At 40.2% G+C, this 23,521-nt stretch overlaps 1 protein-coding gene across 3 annotated transcripts in view; it reads left to right on the forward strand.

Moving 5' to 3' along the window:
* Positions 1–23,521, forward strand: part of GRIN2B (glutamate ionotropic receptor NMDA type subunit 2B) — an 815,960-nt gene that overhangs the window by 136,531 nt on the left and 655,908 nt on the right. For all 3 annotated transcript variants that reach the window (XM_081589234.1, XM_081589233.1, XM_081589232.1), the window contains one exon: positions 14,323–14,381. The gene's annotated coding sequence lies outside the window, so the exon portion shown is untranslated. The remainder of the gene's footprint in view (positions 1–14,322; positions 14,382–23,521) is intronic.

The raw sequence follows: 23,521 nt of genomic DNA on the forward strand, positions 1-23,521 counted from the left end.
TGGAAGCAGAGCACAGTATCACTCTGCCCTGTGTGCTCTTCCTTCTCTTAGACTGCAGCCTTTTACATTATATAATACTGAGCAGACCTTGTATCTAGCGTTTCAAATCGAATGTCTAAAATGATAATAATAATGATAATAATAATGATGTTAATAATGATGTTAGCGTACATGTGCACAAGATTTTATAGTTTGTAGATCCCTTTCACCTGCATTCATTATTGAATGATGGACCCACTGACTGGGACTAGTCTTTTCTCAATCAGAAGACGTGGGATAAGGGCAGGGTTGAATAGAAAAGTCTAGGAAGATGTTATAGTACTTAGGGTTCTCCAGAGAAACAGAACCGTAAGGGATACATAAAATACATATATACAGTATATACACAAAATATGTACGTATATGGGACATATATATAAATTTTATTGAGAATTCACTGAGGGTCAAATTGTTCCTGCTCTTCCTTTCTCTTCCAGTTCTTTTTGCAACAAGATTGACGAAAAAAACTAACCACCTATAAAGTCATAAACAAAGATAACTCAGGGAACAATATATTAAATTCCATTTAGGGTTCTTCCCCAAGTTCCCTTGGAATCCTGAGTTGTCTTAACCCAGATCCGGTGGTTGGTTGCAAGTGTGTTTCAGATTTCACTGGTCTGTGTCATTTCCACTTCCTGGAACAACCCTTGTCTGTGTCTACAGTGTGTTCCTGAAAACCACATCATACAGGGATCTGTGGTAACACAGATCACTCTGCTGCTCAAGACCAGTGTTACAACTGAAGGTCCTGGTGCTTTTTCAGTTTCTCAAGGTGCCCACATTCATTGGTTCGTGGCCCACTTTTGTCTTTAAAATCAGCGATGGCCGGTTTGACAGAGACAGAGACACATTAAGAAATTGGCTGCCATGACTGTGGAGCTGGGAAGAATCCTTGCTGATGTTGCAACTCAGGTCCAAAGGCAGTTTGCTGGCAGAAGTCCTCTTCCCCAGGGACCCTGGTGTTTTTGTTACAGCCTTCAACTGATTTGATGAGGCCCATTCACATTTGAGAGAATAATCTACTTTACTCAAAGTTTAAATGTTAACAAAAAATTACCTTTAACATCTAAATATGTTTGACCAAATATCTAAGTATGGTAATCTAGCTAAACCGGCATATTAAATTAACCATCACAAGAATGCCTCCAATACCCTGGTGGACTTAAAGGGAAAATGGTTTTTGCTAGGGTTCAGAGCTGTTCATGTCAAGTTCAGCAAAAGCACTATACTCACCTTCTCTTCTGTCCCTGAAGTCTTGATGGGCTGTCAGTGATATTCTGGATAATTATACAAAACCTTTTAATATAAATATATAAGAAATCAAGAATTCTATAAAGCATGGCTTCCAATCTTATCATTCCATGTTATGATTATTAGATAGTTTTGAGATTTCTTTTTTGCAGAAGTACTGAGGAAGTACAAGTAACGAATAAAGTACTTTTCAAGTAGAGTGTAGAAGCATCAGCTATTATTTCTGAATGGGTCCCTAGAGAGAATGTGTTTAGATTCCGTCATTTTACAGATAAATGGAGATGTTAAAAGAATGAAATGACTTGCCAAGGTCACACACAGATACTTCATGAGCGAACCCAAGTCTTTTGCCAGCAGTTCTCTTGTTCTTCCTGTTGCACCTAGGCTACTATATAAACATGCAATAATATGCACTTGGACTACAAATGCCCAACCAGTTGTGCTATGCAACATGTGTCTAAATAGGACTAACAAAAACTAGGAAATGTCAGTGTTGAAGGGGGCAATGGTGAATAAAGGAAAAATATAAAAATGCTGAATCCAAGTCTTTCCCAATGAAGTAGAGATGTTAACTGGAATAAACATGACAAAGAGTGAGAGGAACATGACTGAGCCTTCAGCTCCTTTGAGCGCCAGGCTTAGCAATCAGTTCAGTTCAGTTCAGTCACTCAGTTGTTTCCAACTCTTTGTGACCCCATGGACTGCAGCACACCAGGCCTCCCTGTCCATCACCAACACCTGGAGTTCACTCAAACTCATGTCCATTGAGTCAGTGATGCCATCCAACCATCTCATCCTCTGTTGTCCCCTTCTCCTCCCACCTTCAATCTTTCCCAGAATCCGGGTCTTTTCAAATGAATCAGCTCTTCACATCAGGTGGCCAAAGTATTGGAGTTTCAACTTCAACATCAGTCCTTCCAATGAACATTCAGACTGATTTCTTTTAGGATGGACTGATTGGATCTCCTTGCAATCCAAGGGACTCTCAAGAGTCTTCTCCAACACCACAGTTCAAAAGCATCAATTCTTTGGTGCTCAGCTTTCTTTATAGTCCAACTCTCACATCCATATATGACTACTGGAAAAACCATAGCCTTGACTAGATGGACCTGTGTTGGGAAAGTAATGTTTCTGCTTTTCAATATGCTGTCCAAGTTGGTCATAACTTTTCTTCCAAGGAGTAAGCGTCTTTTAATTTCATGGCTGCAGTCACCATCAGCAGTGACTTTGGAGTCCAAAAAAATAGTCTGACACTGTTTCCACTGTTTTCCCATCTATTTGCCATGAAGTGATGGGACCGGATGCCATGATCTTAGTTTTCTGAACGTTGAGCTTTAAGCCAACTTTTTGATTCTTCTCTTTCACTTTCATCAAGAGGCTCTTCAGTTCTTCTTCACTTTCTGCCATAAGGGTGGTGTCATATGCATATCAGAGGTTATTGAAATTTCTCCCGGCAATCTCGATTCCAGCTTGTGTTTCTTCCAGCCCAGCGTTTCTCATGATGTACTCTGCATATAAGTGAAGTAAGCAGGGTGACAATATACAGCCTTGATGTACTCCTTTTCCTATTTGGAACCAGTCTGTTGTTCCCTGTCCAGTTCTAACTGTTGCTTCCTGATCTGAATACAGATTTCTCAAGAGGCAGGTCAGGGGGTGTGATATTCCCATCTCTTTCAGAATTTTCCACAGTTTATTGTGATCCACACAGTCAAAGGCTTCGGCATAGTCAATAAAACAGAAATAGATGTTTTTCTGAAACTCTCTTGCTTTTTCAATGATCCAGTAGATGTTGGCAATTTGATCTCTGGTTCCTCTCCCTTTTCTAAATCCAGCTTGAACATCTGGAATTTCACGGTTCATGTATTGTTGAAGCCTGGCTTGGAGAATTTTGAGCATTACTTTACTAGCATGTGAGATGAGTGTAATTGTGTGGTAGTTTGAGCATTCTTTGGCACTGTCTTTCTTTGGGATTGGAATGAAAACTGACCTTTTCCAGTCCTGTGGCCACTGCTGAGTTTTCCAAATTTGCTGGCATATTGAGTGCAGCACTTTCACAGCATTCAGGATTTGAAATAGCTCAACTGGAATTCCATGACCTCCACTAGCTTTGTTCGTAGTGATGCTTCCTAAGGTCCACTTGACTTCACATTCCAGGATGTCTGGCTTTAGGTGAGTGATCACACCATAGTGGTTATCTGGGTCATGAAGATCTTTTCTGTACAGTTCTTCTGTGTATTCTTGCCACCCCTTCTTAATATCTTCTGCTTCTGTTAGGTCCATACCATTTCTGTCCTATATCGAGCCCATCTTTGCATGAAATGTTCCCTTGGTATCTCTAATTTTCTTGACGAAATCTCTAGTCTTTCCCATTCTGTTGTTTTCCTCTATTTCTTTGCATTGATCCCTGAGGAAGGCTTTCTTATCTCTCCTTATTATTCTTTGGAACTCTGCATTCAAATGGGAATATCTTTCCTTTTCTCCTTTGCTTTTGGCTTCTCTTCTTTTCACAGCTATTTGTAAGGCCTCCTCAGACAGCCGTTTTGCTTTTTTGCATCTTTTTTCTTTGGGATGGTCTTGCTCCCTGTCTCCTGTACAATGTCAAACCTCTGTTCATAGTTCATCAGGCACTCTGTCTATCAGATCTAGTCCCTTAAATCTGTTTCTCACTTCCACTGTATTATCGTTGGGGATTTGATTTAGGTCATACCTGAATGGTCTTGTGGTTTTCCCCACTTTGTTCAATTTAAGTCTGAATTTGGCAATAGGGATTTCATGATCTGAGCCACAGCCAACTCCCGGTCTTGTTTTTGCTGACTATATAAAGCTTCTCCATCTTCGGCTGCAAAGTATATAATCAGTCTGATTTCGGTGTCAACCATCTGGTGATGTCCATGTGTAGAGTCTTCTCTTGTGTTGGTGGAAGAGGGTGTTTGCTACGACCAGTGCATTCTCGTGGCAAAACTCTATTAGCCTTTGCCCTGATTCATCCTGTACTCCAACGCCAAATTTGCCTGTTACTCCACGTGTTTCCTGACTTCCTACTTTTGCATTCCAGTCCCCTATAATGAAAAGGACATCTTTTTTGGGTGTTAGTTCTAGAAGGTCTTGTAGGTCTTCCTAACACCGTTCAACTTCAGCTTCTTCAGCATTACTGGTCGGGGTATAGACTTGGATTACTGTGATATTGAATGGTTTGCCTTGGAAACGAACAGAGATCATTCTGTTGTTTTTGAGATTGCATCCAAGTATTGCATTTTGGACTCTTTTGTTGACTATGATGGCTACTCCATTTCTTCTATGGGATTCTTGCTCACGGTAGTAGATATGATGTTCATCTGAGTTAAATTCACCCATTCCGGTCCATTTTATTTCGCTGATTCCCAAAATGTCGACATTCACTCTTGCCATTGCCTGTTTGATCACTTCCAATTTGCCTTAATTCATGGACCTAACATTCCAGGTTCCTATGCAATATTGCTCTTTACAGCATCATACTTTGCTTCCATCACTAGTCACATCCACTACTGGGTGTTGTTTTTGCTTTGGCTCCATCTCTTCATTCTTTTTGGAGTTATTTCTCCACTGATCTCCAGTAGCATATTGGGCATCTAACGACCTGGGGAGTTCATCTTTCAGTGTCTTATCTTTTTGCCTTTCCACACTGTTCATGGGGTTCTCAAGGTAAGAATACTGAAGTGGTTTGCCATTCCCTTGTCCAGTGGACCACATTTTGTCAGAACTCTCCACCATGACCCATCCGTCTTGGGTGGCCCTGCACAGCATGGCTCATAGTTTCATAGAGTTTGACAAGGCTGTGGTCCATGTGATTAGATTGGTTAATTTTCTGTGCTTGTGGTTTTCAGTCTGTCTGCCCTCTGATGGAGAAGGATAAGAGGCTTATGAAAGCTTCCTGATGGGAAAGACTGACTGAGTAGGAAACTGGTGGGTGAGGCCATGCTCAGTATATTTTTAATCCATCCAATTTTCTGTTGATGGGTGAAGCTGTGTTCCCTCCCTACTATTTTCCTGGGGCCAAAGTATGGTGGAGGTAATGAAGATAATGGTGACCTCCCTCCCAAGATCCCAGGTATGTACCTCTGTAGTCCTGCAGCAGGCCACTACCAACACACACCTTCACTGGAGACTCCCGGACACCCACAGGCAAGTCTCCTGTGGGGTCACTGTTCCTTTCACCTGGGTCCTGGTGCACAAGGTTCTGTTGTGCCTTCCAGAAGTCTATTTCCCAGTCCTATGTAAGGCTTAGCAATGGTGCTATGCTACCTGCCTTCAGTCCAAGCAAGTGGCTTTGTGTCTACCACAAACTGAGACATCCCAGGTACACACCACCTCAAAAGTTATATACAAAATAATAAAACAATTTCTATAATTATATAAATACACCTAAGTAAGTGAGGATTACAGGTTGGAGACAAATGGGAATCTGATCTCTTTATTCAGCCAGGAAATGTTGGTACCCCACGCTGACTACCAGGAGCCCCGTTTAGACTGTTGCATCAGTGGAGAAAAGTATTAAAGCTGACTTTGAAAGTAATATGTGGGCTCTTGGAGAAAATGTGGTGCCACTTGACTATCCACATTTTGGCCCTAAGAGAACTTATGCAAAAGTGCTATCATAGAAACTTGAAGGAGGCTGAGAGAAAGAAGATACCTCTAACAGAACTGTAATAATTGTGGGGAAAGAGTAGTTTGCCATGTTAAATGGAGCATCTTTGTTTTCAGGGCAAGGATAGTAGTCTTCAGGTTCTTGAGCATAAGCTACTTTACCTTTTATGATCGAGCCCAGGAAGTCATATAGTTCACTTCTGCCATAATCTCGACTCATCGAGACTCAAGGACTGAGAACATATACTTCATATCTCAATGGGAAGAATGTTAAATCACAGGCAAGAGGATAATACTGTGAATGTCTTTAGATAACATGATCTCCTTTGGACACGGAGGAGTGGAACACCATGGCTTTGTTCAAGGAATACTTCATAACATAGGCATTTCTTCTTCCTTCCTAAAGCTGCAAACAATAAAAGTTTTCTTATACTTATGGGAGAGAAGGATTCCCATAGCAAAATTGGCTAGGCAAATCTTTCTCAAAATCCAAAGACCTCAATATTCTATTTTTCATTTTTCTCCCCTCAATCCCCAGCTTTGTTGAAGTATAATTAACATGTAACATTGTGTAAGTTTCAGGTTACAGGATCTGATATATTAATACTTAGATATTGTGAAATGATTACCACAATAGTGTTGTTAATCTCTCATCACCTCAGGTAGTTACTATTTATTTGGGGGGATGAGAACAATTAAGATCTACTCTTTTAGCAAATTTCAAGTATATAATACAATTTTGTTAACTGCAGTTTCTATGCTGTACATTAGATTCCCAGAACTTATTTATCTTATAATTGAGAGTTGGTACCTTTTGGCTGACGTTGCCCCATTTTCCCCACCCTACAGCCTGCTGGCAACTGCCCATCTATTCTCTGTTTCTATGAGTTTAAAATTTTTAGATTCTACATGTAACTGAGATCAAATGATACATATATTTGATTTTTTTGCTTAGCATAATGTACTCAAAGTCCATCAGTGTTGTTTTGGATAGAAGGATTTCTTTTTTCCTCATGGCTAAGTAATATTTTATTATATATATATACACCACATCTTCTTAATCCATTTATGGACACTTGGGTTTTAGTCTCATCTTGGCTGTCATGAGCATGGGAGTACAGATATCTCTCTGAGATCCTGATTTCATTTGGATACATACATAGAAGCAGAATTGTTGGATCATATGGTTGTTATTTTTAACTGAGGAACCTCCATAATGTTTTCCTTTGTGGCTGTGACAATTTTCATTCCTGCCAACAGTGTGTACAAGTGTTCTTTATTTTCCCACATCCTCACCAGCACTTGTTATTTCTTGCCTTTTTGATAATAGCCATTATGAGGTTATATCTATTGTGGTTTTGATTTGCATTTCCCTGATGATTAGATAATGAGTGCTTTTTCATGTACTATTTGTATGTCTTCTTTGGGAAAATGTTTATTAAGTTCCCCTGCCCATTTTAAAATTGGATTTAAATGTTTTCTTTTCGTTCTTTCTTTTTTTTGCTATTGAGTTGTATGAATTTCTTATACTTTTTAGATATTAATCCCTTATCAGATAGATGGTTTACAAATATTTTATCCCATTCTGTAAGTTACCTTTTCTTTTTGTTGATTGCTTATTTTACTGTACAGAAGCTTTTGAATTTGAGGCAATCTCATTTATTAATTTTTGCTTATGTTGCTTGTACTTTTGGTATTGCATACAAAATAAATCATTGCCAAGGCCAATGTCAAGGAGATTTTTCTGTATTTTTTCTTCTAAGAATTTTGCAGTTTCAATATTTATATTTAAGTCTTTAATCCATTTCAAGGTAATTTTTATGAGTCATGTAAGATAGGGGTCCAATTTCATTCTTCTGCATGTGATTATCCAGTTTTCCCAGCACCATTTATTTAATGAAGAGACTGTCTCTTTTTTTTCCATTGAGTATTCTTTGCTTCCTTGTCAAATATTAGTTGATTGTATATGTAAGAGTTTGTTTTTTGGGCTTTCAAATTTGTTCTGTTGGTCTATGTCTCTATTTTTCAACTAGTATAATACTGTTTTGGTTATTATAGCTTTGTAATATAGCTTGAAATTAGGATATTTCATGCCTCCAGCTTTGTTCTTCTTTCTGAGAATTGTTCTAGCTATTTAGGGTCTTTCATGGTCCTACCTGAATTTTCTTTTTCTATTTCTGTGAAAAGTGCCCTTGAAATTTTGACAGGGATTGCATTGAATCTATATATAGCTTTGGGTAGTAAGGACATTTTATCAATATTAATCATTCTGATCCATGAATATGGATACCTTTCCAATTTGTATCTTCTTTAGTTTCTTTAATCAAAGTCTTATAGTTTTCAATGTATAGACCTTTCATCTCCTTGTTTAAATTTATTTCCATTTTATTGTTTTACTTTATTTCTTTTTCACATACATTGTTTTTAGTGTATAGAAATGTACCTAACTTCAATATGGTGGTATTGTATCCTGCAACTTTCCTGATTAGTTCTAACAGTTTTTTGGTTGAAGCTTTAGGACTTTCTATATGTAAGATTATATTGTCTGCAGACAAAGAAAGTTTTACGATTTGGATGCCTTTGATTTCTTTGTCTTGTCTGATTGCTCTGGCTAAGACTTCTAGTACTGTGTTGAATTGGAGTGGTGAGAGTGAGCACCTTTGTCCTGCTGCTGATCTTAGAGGAAAAACTTTCAACATTTCATAGTTGAGTATGATGCTGGCAGTGGGCTTGTCATATAAAGCCTGTTTTATGTTGAAGTGCATTCCCCCTACACCAAAACTGTTGAGAGTTTTTATCATGAAAAGATGTTGTATATTGTCAGATGCTTTTTCGGCTCCTATTGAGATGATCATATGATTTTTAACTTTCTTTCTATTAGTGTGGTTTATTGCATTTATTGATTTGCATATACTGAACCATTCTTGCATGCCATGGATAAATCCAACTTGATCATGGTGTATGATCCTTTTAATGTGCTGTTGAGTTCAATTTACTAATATTTTATTGAAAATTTTTACATGTATATTCATCAAGGATTTTGGCTTGTAGTGTTCTTTTCTTAAAGTGTCCATGTCTGGCTTTGGTATCAGTGTAATTCTGGCCTTGTAAAATGAGTCTCAAAGTGCACCACCTCTTTGATTTTTGGAAAGAGCTTAAGAAGGATTGGCATTAATTCTTCTTTAAATATTTGGCAGAATTCACCAGGAAAACATCTGGTCCTGGGCTTTTCTTTATTGAAAAGTTTTTGGTTACTGACTCAAAGTACTTGTTATTGGTCTGTTTACATTTTCTGTTTCTTCATAATTTAGTGTTGGTAGGTTGTATGTTTCTAGGAATTTATCCATTTCTTCTAGGTTATTCAATTTGTTGGCATTGAACTGTTTTTAGTAATCTCTTTATGATCCTTTATATTTCTGTGGTATCAGTTGTAATGTCTCCTCCCTCATTTCTAATTTTATTTGACTCTTATATTTTTTTTTTCTTAGCCTACCTAAAGGTTTGTCAATTTGGTTTATCTTTTCAGAAAACCAGCTCTTAGTTTTGTTGATCTCTTCTTCTATGGTTTTTCTGGTCTCTATTTCTGCTCTGATCTTTGTTACTTCCTTTGTATTGGTAGCATTGAGCTCAGTTAATTCCCGTTTTTCTATTTCCTTGAGGCATAAAGTTTGGTTGCTAACTTGAAATCTTTCCTTTTTCTTAACATAAGCATTTGTCTCTATAAAATTCTCTCTTAAAACTGTGTTTGCTGCATTCTGTAAGTTTTAATATACTATATTTCCATTTTCATCTTTTCAAGATATTGTTTTTATTTCCCCTTAACTTCTTCTTGACTCATTGGTTGTTCAAGAAATGTGTTGTTTAGTTTTCACACACTTGTGAATTTTCTAGCTTTCCTCCTATAATGATTTCTAGTTTCATATCATTGTTGGAGAACATATTTGATATGATTTCAATCTTAAATTTGCCAAGACTTGTTTTGTGATCTATCAGTGATGTACCCTAGAGAATGCTCCGTGTGCAATGCATTGTTCTGCTGCTACTGGGTGGAATGTTCTGTATATATTTCTGGTTTATTTGGCCTAAAGTATTGCTTAACGCCAACATTTCCTTATTGATTTTATGTCTGGATGATATATACATTGTTGAAAGAGTTATTGATGTCTCATGCAATTATTGTATGGTTGTCTATTTCTTCCTTCAGATTTGTTAGTTTTTGCCTAATATACTTATGTGGTTTGATGTTGGGTGCAAATATATTTACAATTATCATATCCTCTTGAGGAGTTTACCCCTTTATTATTATTTTCATTATATAATGACCTTCTTTGTCTCTTATTACAGCTTGTGAGTTAAAATTTATTTTGTCTGATGTAAGTGTAGCTATCTCTTCTCTCTTGGTTTCCATTTGCAAAGAGTATCTTTCTCCACCCCTTCACTTGCTCCCTCTTATGGCAGAATTCTTAAGTTTTATACCTTCCCTTGACCCAGCAATATACCAGGCAAGGTACTGAAAGTGTTCTTTTGGTTTCCCAAGGGCAGTGCTAAAGTTTAAGTTTGTAGTCTTTTCCTGGTTTGCAGATTTAAATCAGTTTTGTGTTGTGCTCACTAGCTATTTGCCAAAGCAAGCTCTTGATGCCATCAGGAGTACACACAGAAAAATGACCACAGGGTAGCAGTGTGTGTGTAGGTGGGACATATGGAGCTTTGTGAGTACACGGATCACAGTTGGGGGGATCCATGGGACAGGTGCCCCAATGGCTCATAGGAGGGCTTCTTGATGGAGTCCATGATGCCTTTAGTAGGATCCTCATCCGTTTAATGCCCTCCCAGCATCCTGTCTGCCACTTTCCCAGCCCCTTCATACCTCCTAGTCATAGAGATCATGACTCAGTACTCTGGATGGGTTGAGAGAGAAATAGACCTCTTTGGCAGAGTCTGCACTTCTGTGGAAGCCAAGTTCTCACTCAGACACTCTCTCTCTTCCCCATCAGTAGGAAAGGGATGGTCTCTCTTGGTACTGAGCTGTGCCACCTTGGGGAAGGGGTGACATGGGTAAAGTCAAGTTGTTCCTTTTACCCTCTCCAATGTATCCAAATTCATATATGTATGTACATATATATTTTGCTGGAACTTCTCTACCAGACATCTGGACGTGCACAAAGACTTTCTCAAGATATATTCTCCAGCGGCTCCTGAACCATAGCTGAGTCAGTCTGGGGGCTACTGCAGAGTCCACATCTTGGGACCAAAGTCTATATGCTTGTTACCTGGGTATATAGGCAATGCAAGGGTGGGTGGTACTTCTCCCAAGTCCCTTGGCATATAGTGCTGGATCCCACAGCTCCCACAAAGGCATTTTTGTTAATGGGTTTATGCCAAATTGTTGTTGTTGAAGGGGGAATACAAGTGAGGGACGTTTTAGGTATATTTCTCAGAGGATGCTTTTGAACATCAAATGAGAAAATACCTATAAAAATTGTTTGAAACTGGTAAAGTAGCATTCACTTTCTTCTATTCAATTATCCATCCATTCATCCACCCAATCACCATCAATTCACCTTGATCAACCTATTCTTTCATTTGTCAAATACTTACTAAATATCTACAATATGACAATCTCTGTACTATGGCATGGACTCAATGTAAGGAATTCTTGGTTCTCGGATGAATATTCCTAAAAACCATTTTCTGAATCAGTGCCAGTAAATTAGAATCAGCACTCTCTCAGAATATTTAACCAGTATATATAGACTAATTGGTCACTTAAGGTAAATGTTTTATTTTAATGTTCCAATTTAATGTTTGTTTTAGCTTCTTTATCAAAGGTAGTGAAATTTTAAAACCTTTTCAGAGGAATTTTTCTTTCCACATAGCAATACAAATAAGCTCAAATAATATGCTTTATAAGATTTATCACAAGTAGCAACTTATGTGCTCTCTTTGGCCAGAATTGTAGGTTTGTTATCACAGCATTTTCTCAATGTTATATATCTTTTAGTGACTATCTTCCAACATATCCTTGGGTTCACATTATAGTACAGAATTTCTTAATTTATAAGCAGACTGAGAATTAATTATTTACAGTTTATTTAAATAACTTCATTGTAGACCTATAATATGAGACATAGTAGCCAAGAGATCAAATCCCACAACAACTTTTATTGTTTTATTAATTACGAAATATCATCACCACCCAACACCAACAAATCCCTTCTGTATATATCATAAAAATCCTATGAAATTTTACTGCAGTTCAATCTATCCCAGATCACCATACAAGTAGATCTTTGCAAGAACTTTTAAGCCAGCATGGTGGGTAATGGTTAAGAGCATGGCTCTGGAGTAATATAGATTGGGTTTTTAATCATGGCTCTACAGATGCTTGATCTCTGAGTCGGGATGATCCCCTGGAGGAAGGCATGGCAACCTACTCCAGTATTCTTGCCTAGAGAATCCCAGGGACAGAGGAGCCTGGCGGGCTACAGTCCGTGGGGTCACAAAGAGTCAGATACAACTGAGCAACTAACACATTCACTACAGATACTAACTGTGTGACCTTAGACAGGTTACTTAATTTCTTTAAGTGTCAGCATCTCCATCTCTAGGATGTGAATAATAATTCCTATTTATGTGGCAGCAAATGAAAAAACTTAGTCACTTTGGGCTTTTCAGGACATTCTCACTTTAATTTGTGAGCCCCAGATCTTTTCATTTAAAAACATCTATGTAGGATTTCCCTGGTGGTCCAGTGGTTAAGAATCCACCTGCCAATGAAGGCAACACAGGTTTGATCCTTGGTGTGGGAAGATTAACATGCTGTGGAGCAGCTAAGGCTGTGCACCACAACTGCTAAAGCCCATGCTCCTCAACAAGAGAGACCCACACGTGGCACCTAGAGAGTAGCCCCTGCTTGCCACAACTGGAGAAAGCCTGCAGGCAGCAATGACGACATAGTACAGTTAAAAAAACAAAACAAAACTATATTTAAATTAAAACTCTCCTCCTCCTCTTCCCAATTCAGGTTGGATTGATAGTTCTATGGGTCTAGAAGGTACCTGGCATCACCTGCTCCCTTTCATCTTCCTCTTTCCTCCTCCTACTTACCTCTGTAAGACTGAGTCAGGGACACACATGAGGGACACAGATGTGACTTCTTCCTTTCTTCTGACCATTCTCACTGCTCTGGCTCATTGCTTGAAGGTCCAGCGGAAGCAGTAGAGATTCCTCTAAGCCTTGCTGATGAGGCTCCATCCTGCAGGTTCCATTGGCATTGGTAGTCCTTTGTAAGTTTCACGGCTATCTGCCAGTCACATCCCCCTACTCGGGGTCTATAGCCACTTGCGGAATCTATCTTCTATGTGCCTCAGGAAACAAGAACCCAAGGAGACCATATGCCCCTCTCAACCTGGCTATGCACCTGTGCCCTGCTCTATCATGCTCTTTCTCTTGCACTGGAGGCAAGTCAACAAGCCTGATGGCCTTAGACTGCTTAGACATCTGTTGACTGAAAGAAAAACGTACAGTTTAAGAGTTGTGAGTTTTAGTTTTACTCAGGGACCTTACTGAGGATTATTGCCTGAGAAACAGTCTCTCAGTAGCTCTGAGGGGATTGCTCCAAAGAGGGAGGAGAAGAAACCACTATATACATACACACACACACACACACACACACACACACACACACATATTGGAGAAGGTGATGGCACCTCACTCCAGTACTCTTGCCTGGAAAATCCCATGGACCGAGGAGCCTGGTGGGCTGCAGTCCATGGGGTTGCTAAGAGTCAGACACAGCTGAGAGACTTCACTTTCACTTTTCACTTTCATGCATTGGAGAAGGAAATGGCAACCCACTCCAGTGTTCTTGCCTGGAGAATCCCAGGGACGGGGGAGCCTGATGGGCTGCCATCTATGGGGTCGCACAGAGTCAGACACGACTGAAGCAACTTAGCAGCAGCAGCAGCAAATATATATATAAACTCTTGGCTAAGGAATGCATGCGGTCATGTATACATAATGAGGAACAGATTTCTCAGTTAATAGTTTTAGTGAGTTTATGTGTATGGGAAGATGCAGGGATCTGGGTTCATTAAAATTTTTCCCCCAAGGGAATTCCCTGGTGGTCCAGTGGTTAATAAGACGTCACTTTCCAATGTAGGAGGTGGGGGTTTGATACCTGAATGGGGAGTTAAGATCCTGCATGCCTCCTGGCCAAAAAACTAGAACAAAATTGAAATAATACTGTAACAAATTCAATAAAAACTTTAAAAATGGTCCACATTAAAAAAAAAAAAAGAACCTTTCACAAAAAAATTTTTTTCCCCGAAGTATCTCTAGCTATCTAAGGGACTGTTTTTCCAGAGCACAGAGTGCCTTATTTTGTTTTTTGTCTTGAATTCCTTTCAGGGCATACTGGAGGTCAGCGACTGCAGTCCCAAATGAATTGATCCTTGGAGAACAGGATGGTGAGCAACATTCTTTGTTTTATACCCTCAAAGAGAGCAATTCCTGGCCCCTCTTTTTCCTTCCTACTGTGGTAAAATACATACATAAAAAATTTGCTGTTTTAATCTTTTTTGAGTGTTGACTTCAGTGACCTTAATTATAATCCATTTACAGTGTCGTGCTCTGTTTCATCACCCAAATTGAAACTCTGTACCCATGAAAGCAAAAACTCCCTGTTTTTCTTCCCTGAATCCCTGACAACCTTGAATCTATTGATACTTTGTGTCTCTTTGAATTTGCCTAGTCTAGGTATTTCATATAAGGGAAATCATACCATATTTGTTCTTCCTTTAGGATTATTTTACTTAGCATAATGTTTTCATGGTTTATCCATGTTGTAGCATATATCAGAAGTTCATTCTTTATTATGGTTGATTAACATTCCAAATTCAGACTTAAATTGAAGAAAGTAGGGGAAACCACTAGACCCTTCAGGTATGACCTAAATCAAATCCCCAACGATAATACAGTGGCAGTGAGAAATAGATTTAATGGACTAGATCTGATAGACAGAGTGCCTGATGAACTATGGACAGAGGTTCATGACATTGTACAGGAGACAGGGAGTAAGACCATCCCCGTGGAAAAGAAATGCAAAACAGCAAAATGGCTGTCTGAGGAGGCCTTACAAATAGCTGTGAAAAGAAGAGAAGCCAAAAGCAAAGGAGAAAAGGAAAGATATACCCATTTGAATGCAGAGTTCCAAAGAATAGCAAGGAGAGATAAGAAAGACTTTCTCAGGGATCAATGCAAAGAAATAGAGGAAAACAATAGAATGGGAAAGACTAGAGATTTCGTCAAGAAAATTAGAGATACCAAGGGAACATTTCATGCAAAGATGGGCTCAATAAAGGACAGATATGGTAGGGACCTAACAGAAGCAGAAGACATTAAGAAGAGGTGGCAAGAATACACAGAAGAACTGTACAGAAAAGATCTTCACAACCCACATAATCACAATGGTGTGATCACTCACCTAGAGCCAGACATCCTGGAATGTGAAGTCAAGTGGGCCTTAGAAAGCATCACTACGAACAAAGCTAGTGGAGGTGATGGAATTCCAGTTGAGCTATTTCAAATCCTGAAAGATGATGCTGTGAAAGTGCTGCACTTAATATGCCAGCAAATATGGAAAACTCAGCAGTGGCCACAGGACTGGAAAAGGTCAGTTTTCATTCCAATCCCAAAGAAAGACAGTGCCAAAGAATGCTCAAACTACTGCACAATTGCACTCATCTCACACGCTAGCAAAGTAATGCTCCAAGCCAGGCTTCAACAATATGTGAACCGTGAACTCCCAGATGTTCAAGCTGGATTTAGAAAAGGGAGAGGAACCAGAGATCAAATTGCCAACATCTGCTGGATCATCGAAAAAGCAAGAGAGTTCCAGAAAAACATTTCTGCTCTATTGACTATGCCAAAGCTTTTGACTGTGTGGATCTCAATAAACTGTGGAAAATTCTGAAAGAGATGGGAATACCAGACCCCCTGACCTGCCTCTTGAAAAATCTGTATGCAGGTCAGGAAGCAACAGTTAGAACTGGACATGGAACAACAGACTGGCTCCAAATAGGAAAAGGAGTACGTCAAGGCTGTATATGGTCACTCTGCTTATTTAACTTATATGCAGAGTACATCATGAGAAATGCTGGGTTGGATGAAGCACAAGCTAGAATCAAGACTGCTGGGAGAAATATCAATAACCTATGATATGTAGATGACACCACCCTTATGGCAGATAGTGAAGAAGAACTAAAGAGCCTCTTGATGAAAGTGAAAGAGGAGAGTGAAAAAGTTGGCTTAAAGCTCAACATTCAGAAAACTAAGATCATGGCATCTGGTCACATCACTTCATGGCAAATAGATGGGGAAACAGTGGAAACAGTGGTAGACTAGTTTTTTGGACTCCAAAATCACTGCAGATAGTGACTGCAGCCATGAAATAAAAAGACGCTTACTCCTTGGAAGGAAAGTTGTGACCAACCTGCTGCTGCTTCTAAGTTGCTTCAGTCGTGTCCGACTCTGTGCGACCCCATGGACGGCAGCCTACCAGGCTCCGCCGTCCCTGGGATTCTCTAGGCAAGAACACTGGAGTGGGTTGCCATTTCCTTCTCCAATGCATGAAAGTGAAAAGTGAAAGTGAAGTCGCTCAGTCGTGTCCGACTCTTGGTGACTCCATGGATGGCAGCTTACCAGGCTCCTCCGTCCATGGGATTTTCCAAGCAAGAGTACTGGAGTGGGGTGCCATTGCCTACTCCGTATGACCAACCTACACAGCATATTAAAAAGCAACGACATTATTTTGCCAACACAGGTCCGTCTAGTCAAGTAGTCCAGTAGTCCTGTGTGGATGTGAGAGTTGGACTATAAAGAAAGCTTAGCGCCGAAGGATTGATGCTTTTGAACTGTGGTGTTGGAGAAGACTCTTGAGAGTCCCTTGGATTGCGAGGAGATCTAACCAGTGCATCCTAAAGGAGATCAGCCCGATTGTTCATTGGAAGGACTGATGTTGAAGCTGAAACTCCAATACTTTGGCCACCTGATGCGAAGAGCTGACTCATTTGAAAAGACCCTGATGCTGGGAAAGATTGAGGGCAGGAGGAGAAGGGGACAACAGAGGATGAGATGATTGGATGGCATCACTGACTCAATGGAAATGAGTTTGAGTAAACTCCAGGAATTGGTGATGGACAGGGAGGCCTGGCGTGCTGCAGTCCATGGGGTCGCAAAGAGTCAAAAACGACTGAGCGACTGAACCGAACTGAACTGAACATTCCACTGTATGTATGTATCTATCACATTTTGCTTACCATACTTTTCTATTATTGTGAATAGAGTTGCAAAGAATGTTGACATACAAGTATCTGTTTGAGTTCCTGTTTTCAGTTCTTTTGGGTGTATCTCTAGGACTGGGGTTGCTGGGTGATACGGTGATTTTATGTTTACCTTTTAGGAATTGACAAACCAATTTCCACAGCAGCTGCACTGTGGAATGTAGGGTCCAATTTCTCCACATCCTTTCCAACATTTGTTATTGTCCCCTTTTCTGATTATAGCCATCGTACTAGGTATGAAGTCATATCTCATTCATTGTGATTTTGATTTACATTTCCCTGATGGTTAATGATGTTAAGCATCTTTTCTTGTGCTTGTTGGCCATTTGTATATTTTCCTTGAAGAAACGTTTATTCAAGTCCTTTGCCCATTGTTTTAAATTCGATGGTTTGTCTTTGGGGAACTCTTGCCTTCTTGTAGCTACTACAGTGAGAGAAGGTAGAGGAGAGTTTTTCCTCAGGCTGCCAAGTTATACATGAGTTCATCTTCTCATGCTTCTGGTCTTCCTCTTTATATACACACACATACATTTTGTGTGTGTGTGTGTGTGTGTGTGTGTGTGTGTGTGTGTGTGTGGTTTAGGTGCTAAGTCATGTCTGACACTTGCAACCCCATGGACTTTAGCCCACCAAGAGCCTCTGTCCATGGGATTTCCCAGGCAACAGTACTCCAGGCAGATTCTTTACCAACTGAACTACAAGGGAAACCCTATACGTGTGTGTATATATATATATGTATATATATCTATCTATATATACACACTTATATATATATGTATGTACATATATATATATATATCAGTTCAGTTCAGTCGCTCACTCATGTCTCACTCTTTGCAACCTCATGGACTGCAGCACACTTGGCTTCCGTGTCCATCACCAACTCCCAGAACTTGCTCAAACTCATGTCCATCGAGTCAGTGATGCCATCCAACCATCTCATCTTCTGTCATCTCCTTCTCCTCCTGCCTTCAATCTTTCCCAGCATCAGGGTCTTTTCAAATGAATCAGTTTTTTGCATCAGGTGGCCAAAGTATTGGAGCTTTGGCTTTAGCATCAGCCCTTCCAATGAATATTCAGGACTGACTTCCTTTAGGATGGACTGGTTGGATCTCCTTGCAGTCCAAGGGACTCTCAAGAGTCTCCTCCAACACCACAGTTCAAAAGCATCAATTCTTCAGCGCTCACCTTTCTTGATGGTCCAGTTCTCACATCCATACATGACTACTGGAAAAACCATAGCTTTGATGAGATGGACATTTGTTGGCAAAGTAATGTCTCTGCTTTTTAATATGTTGTCTAGATTGATCATAGCTTTCCTTCCAAGGAGCAAGCATCTTTTAATTTCATGGCTGCAGTCACCATCTGTAGTGATTTTGGAGCCCCCCAAAATAAAGTCTCTCACTGTTTCCATTGTTTCCCCATCTGTTTGCCATGAAGTGATGGGACCAGATGCCATGATCTTAGTTTTTTTAATGTTAACCTTTTCACTCTCCTCTTTCACTTTCATCAAGAGGCTCTTTAGTTCTTCTTTGCTTTCTGCCATAAGGGTGGTATCATCTGTGTATCTGAGGTTATTGATATTTCTCCCAGCGGTCCTGATTCCAGCTTGTGCTTCATCCAGCCCAGCATTTCACTCTGAAGTTGGAGAAGGTGATGCAGTAATGTGAGGCTCATAGCAAGAAGGAGGCTTTATTTATTTTTTTAAGTTAATTTTTGTTGGAGTAAAATTGCTTTACAGTGTTGTATTAGTTTCTGCCATACAGCAAAGTGAATCAGCCATATGTATATACATGCATGACTACAATTAGTCAAAACTATGGTTTGTCTAGCGATCATGTATGGATGTGAGAGTTGGACCATAAAGAAAGCTGAGCATAGAAGACTTGACGCTTTCAAACTGTGGTGCTGGAGAAGACTCTTGAGAGTCCCTTGGACTGCAAGGAGATCAAACCAGTCAGTCCTAAAGGAAATCAACCCTGAATATTCATTGGAAGGACTGATGGTAAAGCTGAAGCTCCAATACTTTGGCCACCTGATGTGAAGAACTAGCTCTTTGGAAAAGACCCTGAAGCTAGAAAAAATTGAAGGCAAGAGGAGAAGGGGGCAACAGAGGATGAGATGGTTGGATGGCAACACTGACTCAATGAACATGAGTTTGAGCAAACTCAGGCAGATAGTGAGGGACTAAAAAGTCTAGCATGCTGCAGTTCATGGGATTGCAAAGAGTCGGACATGACTGAGTGACTGAACAACAACAGTATACATATATCCCCTCTGTTTTGGATTTCTTTCCCATTTAGGCCACCACAGAGTACTGAGCTATACAGCAGGTTCTCATTAGTTATATATTTTTTACATAGTAGCATATATATGTCAGTCTCCCAATTCGTCCCTCCCTCCCCCAAGAAACCAGCTTTCAAAACTGCTTTCTCAGTGTTCATCTTTGGACGTTCAAAATGATCTTAACCAGATTTTATATGAGCCTGCTTCACTTACACATAGAATAATTTAGTCTTAGGACAGGAAGAGACCTTAGAGTTCATCAGGTCCAACCTCAACATTTCACAGATATGGCTTCACAGGTCCTGAAAGGTGAAGTAACTTTGCCCACTATAAATTGCTAGTTAAAAATCGATTTCTGTGTGTGTGAAATTTGAACAAAATCTATATAAAACTGATTTTTTAAAGTCCTGGTTTATGTGTAACTACGAGTGGTTGTAAAAGTGTGCCTTCCCTTTATGTAATCTGGAAGATTACAGATACACGACTATTTGTTTTCCCTTCCCCATGCCACAGAGGCAGATTCAAGGGAAAACTATTGCTATCAATTCTAACATATGGATGGCTTCTCGACTTTGAGGGATCAGGCTATGATACTGAATGAGTGCAGAGGACCATTTTGCTTATCTAGTACTCTGCTCTGCGAAGTAGTATCATATTCTTACAACATCCTTACAGTCAGTGAGGGGTGAGTATTCCTACTGGATGGGTGAAGGCATGACCAAGATCATCAGTCAGCTGGGGCAGTTTCGGTGCAGATCACAGTCCCTGTGAAGGTGATCTGGCTCTCACTCCACTGATGGCCACAAGCTGCAGTGGCAAGAACATCACCTTATTCCTCCATCTGCCCCTGCTACCTTAGGTGAGTTGCTCTGTCTTTCTGATTTACAGTCTCCTCATCTGTTAAGTAGAGATAAAAATAACACCAGTCTCCCCAACTGTTGTGAGAATCAAGACAGAAAGTTGAATTAAAGTCTTTAATGAATATAGAGCGTTACCCAAATATCAGTGATTGCTATTATCTGGCTGTCTAGGTGGGTGGTCACTTTGTACATTGTAAATAAACCTTTGTAAGGTTTAATGAAGTTAGAAGCTTAGGAGAGATTCAAGGGCCCCTGCAGAGTAAACGATGATGGGCTCTTCATCCTCAGGTCTTATCCTAACCCATAACCATTGTTACTTAGAATTCAACCGACATAAAAGCTAAGTCTTCTTGAGATATTCCTTACTCTGTAAATATATCTTAGCTTTTACAGTTCTTTCAGCCTTGGAAAGATGCAGCGTTTACTCATTTCACCTAGCATTTGAAAGGTCAGTCATGAAAATCTGAAAATCTTTCTAACATACAAATCCAGTAACAATGCTCTTATTATTAAAAACCTTTTTACTCCCCGTGGCTCACAGGATAAAGTCCAAATGCCACAGCTGCAAATCTTTTTCCTGGCCAAGTAGACTATAAATATGTAAATAAGATTGATAATCAAGCCTCTGTCATGAATGTAACAAGGCCCACTACGGTCCAGCCCTGGTCTGTGCATTCTGTCTGACCTCCTGCCTCCAGTTCCCACACACCCACGGGCACAGCCCCCCTCACCTAAAACCACAGGCGCCCTACTAGGCCCAGCTTCTCTCTGTTTGCTGGTCCTGCCTCAGCTGCATGGATACCCTGCTCCCTCCTCTCTGCCTGCTTGCTGTGTTCATAGTTATTCTTGAAGACCCGAATACCACCTCCTTTGTGAAACCATCTCTGATCTCTTCTTCCACATGAGGAGGATTAATCACTCTGTGTCTCTGCAAAAATAAGCATTTCCCACATGATTCTGTCATTTGTTTTGTTCTGTTTTGTTTCAACATTTAGTCCTCAAGGGTTCTGAGGGCTGAGCCAGAATCATACTCTTCTTCGTCTTTCTGCACCCTAATGCCCAGTGGCACAGGTGGAAATGGCAGGTGCTCAATATAGGTTTGCCACATGAATGGTTGTGGAAGACCATAGGGCAAGATATACTGATAAGAGAAGCAGGAACTTGTTCATACTGTCATTTAAAATGCACCAACAATCCCTGTAGCCTAGAACTATACCCATTATTGCTTTGGGTCTTCATCCCCTCCATCCACAACTAAAACAATTCTCTGTTCTCTAGCCATTAATTAGACATGAATGAGACAATAAAACAGGCCACACTTCTGACCTCTGGTTTAACCAATCAGTCCACTAATTGGAGATCCAGAGCCTGAGACACCAGGTTTCTCTCTCCTTAGAACTCTAACAAGCTGTGTGACTTTAGCCGATCTCTCTTGGTCTCTGAGCTTCAGGTTTTGGAATCAGGGAGGTAGACTTCATATTCTAAGGTTCCTTGTGGTCTTGACAGCTTATTTTCTACATGGTTGATCTTGGGAAAGCCAGATGAGGCAAAGGACAGGCAAGTATATTTCAGGGTGGCAGCAGAAGGGGCAGAAGTAGGGTAGGACAGGGATCAGCATGAAAGCACTAGCATTCTTTCAAAACTAGAGTGTCTCGGGACTTCCCTGGCAATCCAGTGGGTAGGACTCTGTGCTCCCACTACAGAGGGCCTGTGTTCCATCCCTGGACCAGGACTCAAAAGGTATCGGTCAAAAAAACCCCAAGAAACCCCTAGAGTGTCCTGTTGTTGTTGTTTAATATTTCTCTCAGCACAGAGTAGCTGCTTCTAGCCCAAAACCCCTTCCCCAAGATGCCCCCTAAGCCTGGAAATTTTTCCTCACACTTAGTCGTGTGGTCCTCCAGACTATCCCCCTTGGAAGTCTTGTGGTCTCTGTGTCTACACTTTTCCAGAATCTCAACAAGTTAGTGCCAGTGAGATCAGAATGGGAGACAGTGGAAGGGTCAGATGAAGCCTAGCGTATGCTTGGATGAGAGCGGACAAGTCAGCGGAGAGGAATGAAAATGGCAGGTCAGTGAGCACTCTGGATGGAAAAGAGGATGTGGAGAAATCAGAGTCAGTGTTGGGAGGGAGGGCTGGGGAACAGGACAAGCTTAGGTATTTTACTGCAGCTCTGTTGTACTGCAGATTTTTTTTTTTTTTTTTTTTTTACGAGGGAGCTTTCTGAAAGAAAATATGAGGCGTAAGGATTGCACACCAGCACACAGGGTAGGGCTAATAATTCAAGAGCATAAAGTGAAATATTTTACAAAAGGCCTTGTATTAATTTTGATATGTCTTTTACTAAGTGAAAAGTAGAGACATTTATTGGATGGATTGGCTATAAATAAATTTTTAGATAACTTATAACCTTTATTGCTCCAAGAGGGACAAATTCAATCCCCGACCAACACTGATCCAAAAAGGGCTAAAAGAAACATTTTATCTTCTTTTATTATGGTGAAGAAAATAGAAGGGAAAACAGATTAAGGGAAAAGAACAAAAAATGAAAAGAGGACACAAAGTACCCAGTATCAAGGAGGCCGTTATCCAGTGGCCTCAGTCCAGCGTGGCCTCCCAGACGTCCCATCGCAACAGTTTCCCCTTACGTAATAAGAACAGGGTAATGCTGGGTAGTCAGAAAAATGCTGCTCAAAATTCAACTAAAGATAAGTAACCGCAGAGATATATCCAGTCCCTCGGCAAACTACTTGATGTCGCATAGCAACAACTGCCTAGTTTTATTTCTGTCACAGTATTGCCATAAGGAAGCTTTGAAATTAAGTATTTTTTAAAAATTTAAACAAACAAGGTAGCATACCTCACCGCACCTCACCTGCCTCCTTCTAAAATTAGAAAGGCAGCCTCTCAAAGGAGGATATCATTAAGATGGTAAAAGGGGAAAGAAAAATTTCCTGGGTCCTTCCTAATAATCTCCTGACTTATCTCAATCCTGACAAGAACCTGCTGTGGAAGGTCTTGATCCCATTGCACAGATAGGGAAACATACCCAGGAGGGTGGAGAAACTTGGCCAAGTTACCCAGCCAAGAAGGGGCAGAGATGAGTTTTAAACATTCCTGCAC

The sequence above is a fragment of the Giraffa tippelskirchi genome, chromosome 4, assembly GCF_054371585.1.
Source record: "Giraffa tippelskirchi isolate mGirTip1 chromosome 4, T2T-mGirTip1v1.2.pri, whole genome shotgun sequence".
In the NCBI taxonomy this organism is placed as follows: Eukaryota; Metazoa; Chordata; class Mammalia; order Artiodactyla; family Giraffidae; genus Giraffa; species Giraffa tippelskirchi.